The 5,410-nt window shown below is 34.5% G+C and overlaps 1 non-coding gene across 1 annotated transcript; it reads left to right on the forward strand.

The window, feature by feature from the left end:
* Window positions 1-3,244: 3,244 nt before the first annotated feature.
* Window positions 3,245-3,374, forward strand: LOC123457894. Its single transcript, XR_006635249.1, has one exon. It is a non-coding gene; the product is annotated as a small nucleolar RNA SNORA33 (small nucleolar RNA).
* The last annotated feature ends 2,036 nt before the right edge of the window (window positions 3,375-5,410 follow it).

Genomic DNA, 5,410 nt, shown 5'->3' on the forward strand with positions numbered 1-5,410 from the left:
AAAAATGGAAATAGCAGAGTTTAGCTTATTTGCCCAAGGATTGCATTGGTTTTTAGACTTCCATCTGGAGAGCAAAAGTGCATTTGAGCCCAGTGTATCTGACACATTTCATATTTATCCCACAAGCTCCTACTTGGATCCCAAATGTGACTACATGCAGCTAGCAAGGCCAATAACCACTCAAAACATGTGTTAGCATCCAAAAATATAAAGGGAGAATTATTTTTTTGCTGTTTACAATTAAGTTTACATTATATATATATATTGCCATTTACTGTTTATTTTAGTCTTAATTTTGGCAAATTTAAACACACAGAAAAGTAGAGAATATAATATGTTATATTTAGGTATATTGACCCTAGGATTCTAAAATGAACATGTCATTTTTTTTGTCATGTTCTCTTTATCTAGTTTCATCTCTAAAGGACAGTTTTTTTATAACAGCATTTTCATAGCTCTCACTCACTATATAGCATGTCATTGTGATCTAATGCACATATTCAGTTTTCCTTAAGGTTTCAAAATTATCTTTCATAGTTGATTTGTTTGAGTCAAAATTCAAAATCTACACAGTACATTTGGTTGATATATAACCCACATCTCTTTAAGTTTCCAACAGACATGTCCTTCTTAATGCTTACTTGTTCAAATATAATGGATGGTTTGTCCAATAATAAACCATGAACATATACTGTACGTGAACATAGGAGTGTTTTTTGATCTGGTTCCTAATCTCCATCCACATGTCCTGTAAGCTAGTCATTGTGCCTAGAAACTTGATTCAGATGCTGAACCATGCTTATTGTAATACATCTAAAGGGTTCTGCCACTTCAGAGCTCTCATTGAAATGTACTGTGTTTCTATTTATTTTTAGGAATATTTTAATTTAAAAGCACACTTTGTATAGATACATCGTGTGTTGGCACCATCTTTCCCTTTTTTTATTATTTCAATATTCCATTTTTATTATATATACAATTTTATATGTACTTTATAATCACTTTCAGGGTTTTTCCACCTGAATCTAAAACTATCCCATCTTTGAATAGTGACAATGCATTCAAGTTGGCTCTTGTGTTTATTTTGTTTCAATGGAAGCATTTCATAGCTACCAAACAAACTTATTTTGTAAAATTCCCATTTCTCATCAGTAATCAGCCATTTCTGCCACAATTTTGTTTTCCTTTAGTGTGGAATCATATTAAGAGTTATAATGTTTGCATTGTGGATATTTATTGCTTTGGGTTCATTGCTAATTCTAGACTCTTTTAATGGATAGAAATAAATGCATACTTTCTTTTTTTATTTATTTTTTTATTTTTATTTTTTTTAATATTTTTTGTTCATTTTTTATTTATTTATTTGAGAACAACAGACACAGAGAGAAAGACAGATAGAGGGAGAGAGAGAGAATGGGCACGCCAGGGCTTCCAGCCTCTGCAAACGAACTCCAGACGCATGCGCCACCTTGTGCATCTGGCTAACGTGGGACCTGGGGAACCGAGCCTCGAACCGGGGTCCTTAGGCTTCACAGGCAAGCGCTTAACCACTAAGCCATCTCTCCAGCCCCATACTTTCTGTAAAGAAAAAATAAACCCTGAGTTTATTTTAAGTTTTCAAATCATACTACAAAATTATAAAGATTCTACTTAACTATTCTATTTTATACCTGGACTTTTTATTTTGAAACTTATCCCTAAAATAGTACCATGATTATTTACTTGATTAATCACAATATGTAGTTTTTACAACGTAATAGTGCCAACATTGCTACCAGCAAATCCCTTATTATGTTTTAAGTTTCTTGCTTCTTTTGTTTGTAAAGTAAAAATTCTATGTTTTACAATAATTATTCCCTGAATGTTTTTCTGAAATCTTGTTACACAGTTTGGTTCAATTGTTTCAATTTAATTTTGATTTGGGGAAATTCTTTGACTTTATTTGATTTAATTTTAATTCCATAAAACATAAAGTAGCCATTTGAAGCTATAAAGCAATGCTTGGAGAGTTCCAGCTTCCCATTCTGGTCCTCTCTGCATTTTTGATAACTTAACAGTTATTACTTCATTGTTCCCTTTAAAATACAAATAGTTGAAAGTGTTAAAGTTTATCCCCTTCTTCCTGAAATATTGCATTCCATAAATTCTCTTCTGTTTCTTATAATTTTTTTTTTTTTATAGTTGTCAGGCTGAAGTCAGACTCCAAGCCAGGTCTCTGCACTGCATCATGTGGAAGGGGAATTAAGTCCTGTTCCGGATGTGGTTTGCTGGGTTGTCATGCTTAGACATTAGGAGCCATTTCTACCAGATTGGAAGCATATTCAAAGAAAAGATTCTCTTCCACATCTTTGTTATATATGTGCACACAATCTCCCTACCTCAGTACTGAATATACAGAGCTCAAATTCATTGTGATTATATACTGATAATTAGCATATTTTAATAAATGTGTTTCATGACAGACACTATAACCCAGTTTCCACAATATTTCCTTTCATTTGCTTGTTTACTCTTTCTTTCCTTACTCTAGAAAATAAAGCTTCTAAAGCACAAAGCTATATACCATTCATCTTGGTTTCTTGCTGGCTACTGGGATGCCTGACATATAGCAGACACTTATTAATGTCAGCTGAATCTACAGTGGGTGATCACCATTACTACTTATAGTCACAACCTCATTATAGCTTGGTATTTTAGGTTCATTTCATCTTTATTGCTCAGTTCCTTATGCCACATTTCCATGGAAGGAAGAACAACATTTCTTTACAAGTAGAAATGGTAAAAAGTGGTGCCTTATCAAAAAAAAAAAAAACAAACAAACAATAATTTAGAGGACGTCATCATGTTTTAATTCTCTAAATGAGTTTCTAACAATATTATTTGATAATTTTTCATCCAAAATGCTACCCACTTACAAAAGTGTTTGTTCTTTAAAACATATCTCTACTTCTACCAATATTTGGCTTAGTATTTTGTTGTATATTACTTGGCACTATTCATTAACTATCTCAAAGTCCTGTGGTAACTAGTCAGTGAGCTAGGTAATGAAAGCCCCTGTCTTTCCCACATCACCTGGGTCAACGCAGTTTACCTCTCAGATGAATCTAGTGAACACTTGCTTAAATGAATGGCTGTGTTCGAAATTTGTGTGATGAACTTTTGACCCCTTAAGCCATTACTACATTTCTTAAAAATTAATGTGAGGTAATTTTCAATAATTTCTGGGATATAAAAATGTCTTTAAAACCCAGCGAATTAAGCTGCTTATCTCAATGCATTTTTGCAGAAATTTAGAAACAGCTGGCAATAGTGATGACATTTTATGAGCTTTAAGAACAACTGAGGTCATTACTGTCCTCAAAATGGCTGCAATATGTTATTGAAGTGTTTTCATAAGACTTAAATTCAAATTTTACTGAAGCTTGCTCTAAGATTAATGAAACTTTAAAATGTTAATAAATTGCATGAAAAATAAAAAATACCCTTGAGAATGTTGGGTGTAAAAAGTAGGTGCTACATACTATAAGAGGGCATCAATATGAGTTTGAAGTTGAGCAAAAGAGAATATTAAATTTGTTGCAACATAAAATGTCTGTACAAGCTGCATATTACCAAAAGACAATCTACAACTGGATCTAGCTTTTCAATGGCCAACTAATAGCTATACATTTCAGTGTCCCATAAAAAGGGAAGCATTTGTTCAGGAGGAATATGTCTATTCTTAAAAAGGAGACATAGGGAATATTTTCTATGAGAAACTTCATAGGTAGAACTATTAGATGTAGTAGATAGTGGCTTTCTCAGCTTTACCAAAAAAAATTATCAAATAATATTATTAGAAATTCATTTAGAGTTTTAAAACATGATGACTTCCTCTAAATTATTGTTTGTTTGTTTTTTTAATAAGGCACCACTTTTTACCATTTCTACTTGTAAAGAAACATTGTTCTTCCGTGGAAATGTGACATAAGGAACTGAGCAATAAAGATGAAATGAACCTAAAATACCAATACAGTGCTCTTGCTTGAATGGCTAAAAGTAATAATACTGACACTAGATTTGGAGTACACAGAACACAGCCAAACTGCTGACAAGGACATAGAAGAAAGAATGCATTCACGTTGGAAAGTAGTTTGACAATTTCTTTTAAAACTAAATATATGCTAATCATTCAGTTCAACAACTTCACAGTTGGAACTACCTTGAAATATAAACAGAAACTCACACAAAGATTGAGTGGTGCCATTTATAACAATCAAAAACTACAAAGAACCCAATTCTCTATCTCTCTACAAATGAAGAAACTAGAACACATGCACACAGTGGTATGCTACACAGTAGTACAAGTAATCAATGGCATGTGCGAGAGTATAAATGTATCAAAGTATGCTGCGAAGTGAAGAAATGTACAGTATGTAGTTTCAATGAAATGAGATTATAGGAGGCAGATTTCAGTTCTTCTATCAGAAAACAAAACAGGGCTGAAGTGGGCAAGGGAAAATGCTTCCAAGAGTACATGAAGGAACACTTTGGGACAATGAAAATGTTCTTGACTGCCGTGATAGTTTCTTAAGTTTGTACATTTTTCCAAACTCACCAAACTGTATCCCGAGAATGGGTGCATTTTAACATGTATAAATTACATGGTACCATTGCCGTTTGGGTCCAGTTTTGTGCCCCCAACCCCTCCATAAAGTGCTACATCCTAAAAGACAGACCAAATTGTAGAACCTTCACCAGGCCCTTAGAGGGAACACCTGAGTCACAAGGCCCTGGGGAGGGTATGATGAAGACTGACCTTAATCTTCTCCTGTTTCTGTTTTTCTCTCTCTCTCTCCCTCTTCTCTCTCATCTATCTCTTTTATAATACTTATCTTTTTCTTCCCTCTCTTTTTGGGTGCTGACTTATAACTCCCAGTACTAGCAGGTGACTATCATCCACAATGAGCTTTTGATGAGAGAGATCTACAAGGTTTCACAAAAGAAGACAGGTTTCTGTCAGAGTACTTGATGACCCACCAAAGGTTAGAGGTAAGACCCTACTTCTGAAGATGCCATAAGCTGTTGGCACATAACATGTAGTGACATGGCTGAAAGATGGAAGACAGTCAGTCCCCAGACAGTTAGCACGTCTAGTGCCAGAAGGTGCTACATGAGTGACTGGGGGAAAATTACCAATATCTGTCCAAGCAACTCATAGTCTAACCTACTTAGCAGCAAATAACCTGTTGTGATGCTCACACAAGTGCAATAGTGGTTCACAGCCATGGTGGGAAACCAACTGTTCTTGATTTGGCTAACTGATCTGCTCAGTGGAACGGAGCCCATAGGTGGAGCTGGGAAATAAGTCAGAACCATATCCAAAAATGAGCCTGTTCTTCATTATCAAGCTCCTACCAATAGTGTGCTA

The sequence above is a fragment of the Jaculus jaculus genome, chromosome 1 (genome assembly GCF_020740685.1).
Source record: "Jaculus jaculus isolate mJacJac1 chromosome 1, mJacJac1.mat.Y.cur, whole genome shotgun sequence".
NCBI lineage: Eukaryota > Metazoa > Chordata > Mammalia > Rodentia > Dipodidae > Jaculus > Jaculus jaculus.